The sequence below is a fragment of the Pipra filicauda genome, unplaced genomic scaffold (genome assembly GCF_003945595.2).
Source record: "Pipra filicauda isolate LSUMZ 115617 unplaced genomic scaffold, ASM394559v2 scaffold153_size1761393_pilon, whole genome shotgun sequence".
Taxonomy (NCBI): domain Eukaryota; kingdom Metazoa; phylum Chordata; class Aves; order Passeriformes; family Pipridae; genus Pipra; species Pipra filicauda.
Genome location: NW_024104029.1, coordinates 811,812 through 825,566, shown reverse-complemented (window position 1 = coordinate 825,566; position 13,755 = coordinate 811,812).

Sequence of the window (13,755 nt, the reverse complement as noted above, 5' to 3'; positions counted from 1 at the left end):
TCTCCTCTGCTATTTGGTAGTTATAGGATTAATAACTCTTTCCGAACTTATTTAAATTAATTCACCTAGATAAAAATTTTTTTACTGTCTTTGTGCCTTTAATTCCAAGAAAAGTTTTTTTTTTAGAAGAGTGTAAAATTTTAGCTTTTAAAAACTAGTTAAAAAAAGGACTATATTTATACATTTCAAAAACCAAAATGGAATTCAAAATGACCAAATATATTCCTTAAGATGCTTCTTCCTGTAGAAAAAGCGCTCTACAGAAAACTGGGAACTGCCAGGCTGGTTTGTACCTATCATATCTCTAATCATGCATGCTGTCTGAAATAGTGTCCTATCTACACTGCTGCCATTTTCCTAAACAGATTGAATCTTCTCCTCCTTTCCATTCAGACATCACAATTCTGGGGGCTTCTGATGATGTGCCTCGGAATCGGGTTGACTAGAGACTCCCAGGAATCTTTCCTGAGTTGATGCAATGCACCTGTAGTGTGCATAGGAAATCCAAATAGTCCACTCTACTGTGGACTAATCAGTATTTTTTAATTCTGTTTGACATTATGCCACCAAGTTACTATTCACATAATCCTCTAATGTCTTCTTTTGACTTTCCATGAATTTGACTATTCATGAAATAATTTCAATAAAAGCTGCGTCGTTCATATTCTGAACACTTACAAATATATTAACACTGGACTTTTCATGGAGATTTGAAACATTTCACTGTCAATCTGATATGACACAACCTGACCATTTACCATGTAGTTTTTTTTCCTTTTGCCATTCATGGAACACTTCTGAATAAAGGTTTGTTCCTATTTATAATTATTACTTCACAAAAATGTTCTGAGAACTCCAGTAATACATCACTTATCAATCTTGTTAGATCTGATATCCTGGAAGAGATATCCTCCTTCAAAAAAGCAAAATTGTTAAAAAAACCCAACTTCTTAAATTGACTTTGATTTCAATAAAGTGGAAAAAAACAAATTCTTAGTCCCAGATATTTTTCCAGCTCTATTGTGAAGAGAAAAAAAAAAAAAAGAAAGAAAAAAAGAATGTATCCCTGAAAATCCTTTGTGGTATGGAATGAGGTTAGAAAATCATTTAACTTCTGAGCAATATCCTTAACTTCTTTCAATGTTTCCTCAATCACACTTAAATATATAAAAAAAGGCTCTGAACAATTTGGTTTGACATTTATTGTGCAGTTAGAATAATTGTTATGCACATGGCACTGAAATGGTGAATAGAAGACTTTTATTATCATTTACAACTTTGAACACAGCAGAGTTTAGAAATGTCAAAGGTAAGACCTGAGCCTGACAGGTAGCTGGAATCAATGAAAGGCAGAGGCAAACCATGAGCTGAAACAGATTTTTTCAAACTTTTCATGTCCCTTTATGTGTGAAACTCTCTCTCACATATATCATGTGTTTGCAAATTACAGGATTTATAATATTTCCGGGATCCCTGTGGAAAAATGGGGACGGAAAGGTAAGGAACAGAGTGAGCGAATTTTCTGCTTTATTGCATGACATGGTGACTTTCTGCAGAAGGCAGGGAAAGGGTTCTGTATGCCTCTCTGCTTTCTCTCTAGCCTGGTGAGGCCCTGAGGATAAGGATTACCAGAAACTTATTCTTACCAATGGTACTTTTGGAAAGCCATCTTTCAGCATTCTTCCATTAGGATTCACACCAAAGCAGGGTCAGTGGGGACATGGTATTACCCCTGCCCAGTTTATCAGTGAGCGTGTTTTCTTTACTCCCCTCTTCATTGCTATCCACTGGTTTTTCGCTGGTCAGATGCTGTGTTTGTGAGGACAGGTTTATCCTGTGGGTACCCAAATACCTGGCTCACCAAAAGATCTGGATGGAGCATTTATTATCTGTTTGGCATTTATTCTCTATTTTTCCTCAACAAAATGGGATTCAGTTTGCATGTCTATAATTCCTACACACTATCATAATTGTGATGATCACTACTACAATATCCAATTAATCTAACAATAAAATTATATTTGTTGAACAATATATTTCCCACAATTTTTTGTTAGTTGGCATGAATTCTTCTCCTTTATCTCCTTATCAGCAGTGAAAGTTTATCCACTTTTTCATAATTAAGGACAAGGGTTTTAGGCTTATAAGTATCACACTCGTCATACTTGTAATTTCTGAATATTTGCACAATTTAAACTGTCCTTCAGTCTTCTGGATTTTTTTTTGCTATCCCTCAGTTTTATTACAAATCAACACTATCAGGCCAGAGATGTCATCAAACAGCTCTTTTGTATGCAACTCTACCAGTCTGATGTTTTCAAATGTTTATCACCTCCAGATGTTATTTAACATACATATGAGTTATTAATCAACAATATCTATCTAACCAACAGACATATTAATTCTTTCCTGATGTAGGAGTGTTTCTAAGCTCTTTGGCTTTTTTATTTCTTAAAACATCTTAATCTTCTCCATGTAGTGAATGATCTCTCTTTCCTAAGACTTCTATTCTACTTAATATATATATGTTTATATAGAACTTAACACAGAATATTTCACTATTAATATTCTAACTTGAAAACATCTATTTTTATCGGTTGAAATGTGATTCTACTTTTAACATTTTTTCTATTGCCTTTACCTTTTGACTTCTGCTTTAATTTCACTACCATACAAATATTAGGCATGCAGCCAAATTGACCCCTTTCTCATTTTCAGAATCATATTTTTCATTAAATAAACTCTGCTGAAACATTCTGAATTTTTTTTACATGGTCTTTTGTGTTCCGACTGCTGACAGAATTCTTACTGACAGTTTGTTTTCTGATCTGGTTAGACACTAGTAGGACAGTAGATACTAATGGGTTAACATCTCTAAAAAGGAATAATACATTGTTTAAATAAATTTAGAAGAGAAATGATTGACATGATGTATAAAGGAAAGTCACAGAGATGTGAAGGAAGGCATTATCACCTGTCAGTCTTGACAATTATGATTCCCTAGTCTAAGTCAAACCTCATATATTATTTGAATAAACCTTTTTCTGTATGGATATCTTAAATTTTTCCTGCCCAAGGCCAATGACTCGATAAGTGCTGGAACTGGTCCATCTCTAGTATTCTGAAGCTGCTGCTCCACAGTAGACTGTAAACTTTGAGTTTTGTGGCATGGGGTGAAAAGCAGCACATTTTATGTGGCACAATTACATCAAAATAAATATGAACTGGCTGTAGTGGTTAGATGCCCTTCAAACTGCTCAAAACTTAAAATGGTCTATGACAGGGGGAGTCTGTATTTCGCTTTGATATCCTTAATCTATTTTTCTGATTCTTGAAAGTACATAGAAACTGTGCTGTTCGTAAAGGCACATGTGTACATAGTCTTAAAATCTGCTGAAGCACTTCTGCAAGATTTCAAATTTGTAAATTATAATCTCATTCTTGCAGATACTTATGAGTATATTTAGTTTACAGTAAGTAAATAAACACACTAAGGATAATGAGACCCCTTGCTAATTCTATTTACTGTTTAAATATTGAAACACATGTAATGTAATAATTTTTCATGAAGTATTACTGCTAAGAGTTTTCCTTTTTGTTAACCTTTCACACACAAGCACTTGTTAATAATTCTCTGCAATCTCTTTGACTGAATAGGACACGCCTGTCATACAGATGCAGTCTCAGAAATACTCTAACTTGTCTTTTCTTGGCTAGAAACATGAAAAAAAATAGATGGGAGTCAATTTGGAAACATGCAACAAAATGTACCTGAAAATTCAAGAAGGTGCAGGTATTTAACATGAAAATTGAATACCTGACCTACAACCAGCACATCAGCTCTTTCCATAGCTTTTCAGTGTTGCCTTAGATTTCTCTTCTAAGACAACTGGAGGTGATAGGATTGCCTAGAATGAGAGAATAACTGACAGTTCTGCTTATTAACCAAAGAAGAGCAGTTTATTCCATCAGGATGGAAAGAATCTTCTCTAGACTGACTCAAGGAAGCAAGAATTTCCACAGAGTCTAAAACCTATTTCAAACCAATTTTCTACGCAATACATGGTATGCCTGAAAATAAAGTTATAGAATAATGCGGGTATTAAAGAAGTAGAAAAAAAAAATTGTCATTTTTTTTGCTAGAATCAATTTTAGGATAATTTAAAATATATTATTTTTATGGTATCTAATCAGATTTGGAAATGGAAATATCAAAATAAGCAAATGTTAAACATAATTTGATAGTCTACATCACACTTTTAAAATATTTACAGTAATTTATTCATGTCCTTACAAAAATTAAACTGTCCTAACAGAGGAAACTGGTTTTAAATTAATTCAGTTAGTTTAAAATCAAGCATAAATAGTGTAAAACAGTACCAAGACTAATTCAGATAAGTATTCCACTTCTGACCCTGGATATTAGCTGAAAACAAAATGGGAATTATTCATTCCTGCTAACATCATCAGAAAGGTAAAATATAAATTTAGAGCTTCTTCATAGTGCAAATCCAAAGTCTGAGATGATTCTTACTTTCTAAATGGATAATACATACAAAATAGGAAGCTGAAGAGCTCTCCATGGAATGTATAAATAAGCCTTTAATAACCTGTAAGTTAATAAAAGTATTACAGTTAGAGTAATTTGCTCTGCTTTGAACAGGTTCTCCCTAAGGCTAGCAATGAAATTGTTTCCGAGATGTTCTCTCCCTTAGCACAGTTGCACATGGAAAGGCTGAGAGACACCAACCTACAAACCAGGAATCTGGCATCAGGTTCATAGTTTGCTCAAGTAAATTTATGATGCAGGCACCAGTTCCCTGGCTGATGTCAGTCAAGACAATCTTGCAGATGTTTATGGAGGGAGTATCCTGTTACCAGTGCCCAAGCACTAGTTAGGATCTTTAAGTGGTCCCAGGGCAAAAGTATGCTTCAGGAATTACAGATTTTCAGGGCTGTTTAACATTTTAGTTTGAGAAGGAAAATTTTGACTCAAAGTATCTTCTTTTCTAGTGAAAAATACATTGTTTTCCAAGATTTGTATTTTATGTGTTAATACAGAAGCTTATTGAGCCCTTCTCACTTCTCTGCAAATGAACTTTGAGACTCTAATCTCTTTGTGCCAATCAACACAGAGAACAAGGTCCTCCTTCAGTTACTCGTCCGTACCTCAGCTGTGGTACATATCTTACATGGGTTAGTATTACCCTGAGCCTGAGAGGGAAAGAGGAGAAACTTACACTTTGAACTCTACCCACCACTAGCCAGTTGATCTGGAGATGAAGTTGTGTGTGTTTCCCCCATGAAATTTTTATCACTGTACACAATATGGCTTTTAAAATAAAAATAAACCCAAATCCCTCAGACAACTTCCTTATTGAAAGGTTTGGCAATAAAAATGAGTGCAATGTGATGAACGGATGTAAACACACGTTTAGAAATGTGCAATGAAATGCAATTTCCACTGTTATATACCTGTTCATATGATAAGTTGTATATTTTAAATAAAAGTCTGGAGGACAATGCTTTATTGTTTTAATTTCAGATCTATTTTAGTGTCTGCAACATAATCTTTATCATTTCATCCAAATTTGAAAATGTTAGTGAGGCTTTTTAAAGAGGATAACTAACATCATTTTCATTTTAACAAAGTGAGAATATAAGAGATTATATATTTCATAAGTTTTTATAAGATAACTTTAATTTTCTTTGTAAAGCACCTTTTGACTAGGTAGAATGTACATGGAAACTGCATTATCCTACAATGAAAACATTTTTCTCTTTATGGGAATGCAGTGATTCTTCTATTTCCCCAATGGGATTTGAACTAGTTTAGCAAAATCCAGTTTACTCATAACAGCTGCAGCTTGCACCTGTGCAGTATTTCAGAAAATCATTAGGAATTGTATATTACTTTTTCATTCCTGTGTTGTGGGGGAAACAAATGGGCAGAAAGCGATTACTTAGACCTAATGAATAAGAAACTAATGCAATATCAGTTTGAAGAGGTATTTTTTTTAGGTAGGTAACTAAATGTACAAAAGGATCAAATTTAAGGAACGAAAATACCATATTTTCACAACCTTTTCTAAATTGAAACAGCAACCAAGCTAGATATAGAATATTTGATGCTTCTAATTTCTTTCAAAGTGAAGTTGCAATCTTTTTTTTATTTTGGGTTTTTTTAGAATCAGTTACAAAGGTCTTCATTCCAGATTTTAAAGGTATGGACATAGAGAAGCCTGATGTGTGGTGAACCAGTCAGTGGGTGAATTAAGCTCCCATGATGTTATGAATAGTGAATCAGACAAGGGATAGTGCAATGAGGGATTCAAAGCTTTCTCTTGTCAGATGCTGATCTTCCCAACCTACACTGAAGTCATGGTGAGCTACAAGTTCTCATTGAACTAAGGGATGTGCATTTTGTTGTACCCAATCCTGTTTGGAGACGGGGGCTGCCTCAGCATGAATCACACCAGGTCAGAAAGCACAGGGTGCACATTGTGGCTGATGGAAGGGGACAAGAAACAAAGAAAGCTGCAATACCCACTCCCCACCCCAAATACATCCATGTTTATCTCTTCTCTAATGCGTTTTGTTAGTGACAATGTCACATGGCACAAGCCATGCCTTGGAAATCCAATCCTTTCACTGAAATCCCAGTCTCCTTTTTTGGTGACAAAAAACATGAGACAATGAAGAAAATTTCCAACAGATTTTTGTAACACTATTTGAAGTATTTTACTATTTGTTCCAGACAATAAATAAAAATAAATTAAATATATTTACTTCCATCCATGGTCTGTGGCAAGTTGCCCTGCAAGTAAACGTAAGTGCATCCCAGCTTCAGGAAAAAAAAGAAGAAAAAGGACAGAATATCTCCCCATTAAGTGAAGATACAGTAACACTCTTATTTTAGGTTTTTTAAATAGCTACAGAGAAATCACTTAAAATAAAGCATAAAAAGAATGAATGCTATTAAAGACTGTCACTAGGCTTGACAAGTTAATGAGGGTTAGATTAGGAGAGTATTATTGTTTTAGCAGAGTATTATATTCCACTCAGATTCTCCTCCTGACTTCATAGACAAAACTTGCTCAGAAATCTGTGCCAACTATTACATTAGGTTAATGGGACCCTGACACGCAAAACAAGGCAATGTAGTCCCGTTGACCTACCACATGGGAAAGGGATACTGTAGCTACAAATTCAGAAGGGGCACTAAACAGTTTTATTTTGTTCTTTTGAAATGTGAGAATGAGACAAAAAGATTAAAAATGTGTCTCATGTAGAGAACATCAATTAATTAATTGTACTCCAAGAATAAACATCTTTGTGCCTAAGTGAAGTAGGCTTCTCCTGTCCCTGCAATTTGCTTTTATCTTTAAGAAAGGTAGAATACTTCCTAGAAGACCCAACAACTGAGAAAGTCTCCTAAAGACACGGTTTTCACTCGTACTTTCTTGAGAAGCTGAAATGAAAAAGTCTCCTAAAGGCACAGTTTTCACTAGTAGTTTCTTGAGAATCTGAAAATATGTCCCTTTGTTTTCCTTTCTTACCTTAAAGGACAAATATGCTTTTGAGCCTAGGCACGTGAACAGCACTTCTATAACCTGCTAATTTCATTAAGTTCTGGACAAAACAACCACAATTACTTAAGCTTTTGTTCAAAAGCACAGCTGTGGCTTTGTTGCAATTTTGTTTCATATAATCGTTCTGTGGCTAATGCATTCCTCTTGAATGCAATAATTTACATTGAAATGTCTTCAGCCTGACAGGGTTTATAGCCACAATCTGAATTCCGGGAACTGAAAGTCTGAGCTGTCTAGTCCAAGCCCCGCAGAACAGGCAAAGTCAGTAATTTAGAAATAAGTATGTAGAAGGTATGTAGGATATCCTGGGAAGCAGTACCAGACAGCAGAGGACGGCATTGCTAGTCATGATCCTGTGCAAGGCTGGGCTGCCGTGGGTGTTCACATGAGTTAAATGGGCAATTCACTAAAGCAATTGCTATCTCAACTCTCCTCCTGCAGCTGTGGTGGATTCAGACCTCTCTTTGGTTATGTGATCCGTGTCCTATGTCTAATGGAGACTTTTAATCCCTTCTTGGGCTTGCATTCAGCTGAAGAGTTTCATTCTGACAATTTTTCTTTTGGCTACTTAGGAGGAGAAAAGATTGTAAGAAAGCCAACCCTAGCCCATCAGACATCCCTCCCAAAAGAATGGCTACAGGATCTGTCTTTACACATCCTATTTAGGCTCTGCTAAGATCTGTTGGCCCAGCAAGGGAAGATTACTCCCCTGTATTGTCACTATTTCATTCGTGCAGAAGAGGGTGATGGCTCTAAGTGTTTTTTCTGTATGTTATCATGTTTCTTTTTCAATTGTCACTTGTGTATGTTTGTGGTTATTGTTAGTAGGATGATCTGCTTTTCTTACTGGCTGCTTATAGCCTCTGTCCTTCCCTATATGGCTGCTCTACTGCATAACTACTTAATAATACAACTTATATCCTTCAGTTTGGGCTTTATCTGATTTAACCCCTTAATCATTAACTTTCTCTCTTCTCTTTGGCACAGGTCTTGCTTACTTCTGTCGTGACTGCCGCATCTATTTGAACAGCTATTCCCTTCTCCCTTTGTGCCTGGTTACACTCCTTGTCTTTCCTTTCCCTCAGACACAAGTGGGCCTTTGTTGTCTTGTCATAGTTGAGATCTAGGGACTTCAGCCAATTTCTACAGTCCTTAATCAATGACTTACAGGACAGACACTTGATTAAGGAGTGAACTTAGGATCTATAATGTCTGACAGTGCCCATGAAGCTTGCTGTATCCAGAAAAAAAAAGTTTACACTAATCTTACAGCTAACATGACTGTTTACTGATTTTAGAAATATATGTATTTTAACTATGCATCTTTTCCTACCCTTTTGCACATTCTGGTGATTTTAAAATCTAATACAAGAAAATAAATTATAACTATAATTTTTCTAAATAGTTCAATATTTTAAAAATTAGATATGCATCCTTCTCCAGTTTCTTTTACAACTATTCTGTACTGTACCTTATTCCTTCCATTTACAGGATGAGAATAACTCATCTTTGGAAAAAAGACTAGTTTTATGCCTGTATATGTATTCAAATAGATTAGAGAGAGAGAAAAAAAAGCGAGTTAGAATTGCAGAAAAAAAGTTGGGTAAATGAGTATCATATAACTTTTTAAGCAAAGAAAATTATTAATGAAAAAATTGAACTACACCAAACAAAGATTTATGAATGGAACTGTATGTGTGGCAAAACTAATTTCACCTGCTTTTGTAGGAGAGTTTGGACTTTCAAGCTGTGTCTGGGCAAAGAGCCATTCTGAAAGGCTTTTAAATCATGTCAACAGAATGCAAATCAAGCAAGATGTGAAACACTGGTATACTAGGTACAGTAAATGCTTAAGCTTTGTGCAACATTTCATTTTACCGCAACACTATAACATTTCTCACTTACCCAGAATATTTCAAAACATGCAGATGAACTTTTCCTATAAACTGCAGGTTGATCATCTTTGCCTTGGCAGCAGTATTTGTTTAATCAGCCTGCAAATGACATTTTGTGAAAGACTGATGTGCCAGAGTGTCCTGGGAGTGTGGTCTCTCTGGATTTTATTCGTGTTTGATCATTTCTCAGATGTACCCCCCACCCCATTACTCCTTAAGCTATGCTCTCTGTTTTTTAACTGATGGTATTTAAGCTGACATAGCAGCCAAAATGACAAGGCAAACAAAGCCACAGAAGCCCCTCTGCTTGCAGTCAGCCTCATCCTTGACAGCTGCCCTTGTCCTGCTAATTTTAACTGTCATGCCAATTGGATTTGAGAGCCAAAGCACAGATGAAATCAGTAATACAGAAATATTGTTCACATTTTATGTCTGTGCTCCTGTTCACAAGGAGAAAATGTAGAAAGAAATCATGTTGCCCAGTCAAATTTGAGGATATGGAGGTCATTTTGTGAGTAGATGTATTCACATGGAAAGAATACTATTATGTTTCAGTCTGTGGAATAAGCTTATCAGACTGCAAAGAATAGATCAAGGTCTTCTGTAGTAGCAAATTGTAACTGTAGTCCTATCAGCAGGAGCAGCTTCTATAAACCTCTCTGATGACTGAAACAATACACTGTGATTTGCTTCTGATAAACAATGCAACAACTTTCTTCATTACATCTTTCTCATAAATTTTCTTTTATGTTTTTTGAAAGTTTATTTGGATATCATTTGTTTCTAATCAGTCTTATGTTTTTTTCAGCAGTGCCTCTCAAAGGCATTCAGCAAATATTTTATACTAATTTAAATATATGTGTACTATATATTTATATATGTCTACTTAAAATTCAGAAACTATTATATTTCTTTTTATTTTAACATTTACTGAAAGCTGTAAACCCAATCTAATTTTTTAATAAATATTTCACTTTTATAAGAATTATATTGATAAAATATTGAGTTTCAGGTAGGCAGATGAGGAGTGAAATACAATTTCTTTCTTGTTAAGCTTACTGTACTGAGGGAATTCAATAACTCTGTGCCACCTAACATGAAAGTGTCACTTGAGACCCTGTTACGAGAAGAAACAGGAAAATCGCTATTACCTCAAGTTAAATTAGACAGGAAGACAGTAAAAAAAATTATATATGAAATAGAAAGTAATCACATTTCTCTACATTCTGTTCTGTCTCAGCTGCCAATTTCTTCTAATTAATCTGCTGAGTGAAGTCATATTTATTCATGATAAAAATTCATGGGAAAAAAAATCTGGCTCATGTCACTGGGAACTTCCACATGAAAGTTCCTGCTTTTGCAGGAACTAGAAAATCTCATGTATCTGTTATGCTTAGAAGTTTTCACAACGAATTAGAAAATGAGGATTTTTTTTTTTTATGTTTTCTGATAGAACAAATATTGACCAAATCTAATACATCTTCCTCTATGTTTGTACTCCTATTGAGTTTGTGTTCACACACGGTCTTTCGTTCCTCAATAAAATATACAAAGAAAACGAAAACAAGCCTTGAACACTTTCTTCTCCATTTGTCTACAGAGCCGTCATCTCAGTGACTGACACATTCATGCGTTTCTGAAAATCCAAGAACCACACAGATTAGCAATTGCAGACGTGCTGGATATAAGAGAGATTCAGGGTTTACCTACGTGATAGTGACAACATTCAATTCAGATATGAGCTTTTAGGAAAGGTGCTATCATTGTGGTATTTTGTTTATACAGTTTCCTGATCCCTGCTGGGGACTCTTACATGAAACCACTATAGAAATTACAAATAATGATTCAAGCAAAGGAAAGGTGTTTTGTTGTCTTTCAGACATGCCTTTTAGAAGTACTATCATGTGCCTGTATTTAGTTATTTATGGCAGAGATCTATAGAGAAAGCTATGGATTTTGAAGAAGTGGCAAAGATACAAGGTTAGAAAAATATTACAAAAAAGCTACGACTTATATGAGCAAAATTCAAATATGATCATAGTTCTGGTTGAATCTTTTCTTACAATATGCCAAATTAGGAGTCTATCGCTCTTCCCTAATTCTATGGATTTCATAACTATTGGAATCAGTGGACTTGCAAAGGTATGACAATGGTATAAGGGAGCAAAGAATCAGACTCTCATTTTCCTGTCTATACACAATCTAAAGGATTCAAGGAAACCTTTCCTTTTTTGATCATACTTTGACCCTAACATATAAGGGGAGAAACAGTCCTACTCACTCAAACAAAAAGTGTTGCAATTCAGTTGATGATAATAACAACTTAAACTTTTCCTTTCAGCATTCTTGGAAGCAGAACACAACAAAACAAAAAGAACAATGAAAATCCTAGGACTTTCCTATTATGATTTATTTTTCTGCAGAAAACTACAGTTTCACAGAATGAAAAATTTTACTAACATGACTAATATACATCATCATAAACTCTATACGTATTTTTCTTTTAGAGATAAAACTATGCAAGTTGAGTGGTCATGAAATGTCCTGGTAGCTCAGATATGATCACCCCACCGATCTTTTCTCTTAAGGAATCTGATTTAACTTGAAAAAAAAAATAAACTAATCTCTTTTTTTTGTTTTAAATGCTGTCTAGTCCTTGAGAACCACTTCCCTCGGGATCTTGTTCCAGGGACCAACCCGCTTATCAGTGAAAAACCTTCCCCTAATGGCCAATCTGAACTTCCCCTGATACAACTTTATTCCATTTCCTCATGTCTTGTCATTGGTCACTAGAGAGAGGAGATTAGCACCTATCCCTTCACTAACATCTTGAGAAAGCTGCCGACCCTAATGAGGGCACCGCCCAGCCTTCTCTTTTCCAAGCTGAACAAACCAAGTCTTGTCCTTGAGGCCTTTCACCATCTTGCTTACCCTCTTCTGGATGCTCTCTAATAGCTTTATATCCTTAAATTGTGGAATCCAAAACTGCACACAATGTTCAAGGTGAGGCCACATCAGTGCAGAGCAGAGCGGGACAGTCACATCCCTTGACCTGATGCCCCCCAGGACATGGTTGGCCCTCTTGGCTGCCAGGGCACTGCTGACTCATATTCAACTTGCTATTGACCAGGATGCCTAGATCTCTTTCCACAGAACTGCTTTCCAGGCTCTTATCCCCTGATCTGTACCCTATCTCATGTGAAGAATCCATCACTTGGTGTTGTTAAACTTCATATGGTTGGTGATTGTCCAGTCTATCCAGATCTCTGTGCAGGGGCTTCATTACCCTCAAGGGAGTTCTTATCTCCTCCCAATGTAGTATCATTGGCACACTTAACTAAATGCAATTCCTGCATCCAGATCATTTATGAAAACATTAAACAGCTCTGGCCCTAACATGGAGCCCCAGGGAACCTCACTGGTGACTTGCTACCAGCTTGATGTAACCGCATTTACTACGGCTCTTTCGGCGCCACCTGTCAGTCTCAGTTAACATATTATGTCCTAAACAGTTTATCCAGAGAGATACTGTAAGAGACAGTATCAAAACTGCTAAAATCCAAACCCACCACATCTGCTGGCTTCCCTTCATAGAGTGGCCTTGTCTTTAAAGGAAATTTTTGTTTCTCAAGCAGGACTTTCCCCTGGTGAATTTGTGAAGTTTTAAATATATTACTACTGCTTCTTCTCCAAAATGATCCAAAACTAGTGTGTTTTCTATATACATGATTTGATAGGATGACTTTAAATCATCACCGTGTAAACACATTGTTTGTGATATTGTACTAATTACTGAAGCAAGACTTTCTTTTGCATATACAGAGTTAATGCAAACCATATATATATATAGGGTACTATAAAACCAGAACAGATTCTCCTTTGCATTATCTCTGCTAACTTGGGCATATTTACCATAACTGCAGGTTTACTTAAAAATTACTAGGGTGATATGAACTTTAGTGGAGCTGTGTTTGCTTATGAAAGTCATTTTTCCTTGCAAGAGCAGGAAAAAACTTTACAACAAATAGATAAATATATCTACTTATAACCTACAAATTGAGGCTAGAAAGACTGAAGGATAAACATTTGCTACCTATGTATTCTCAGTTCTGCAGTTTCTACTACAGTAGCCAATCACAAGTAGTATAACACTTCAGTTTTAGTTCCAAAACTTTTGAGCATTTTTTTTTTTGTTTGTTTCTTTATTTTTCCACAGGGACTCATATCCTAGCTATTAGTTCAATATCATTACTGTCACTTAATTCCCT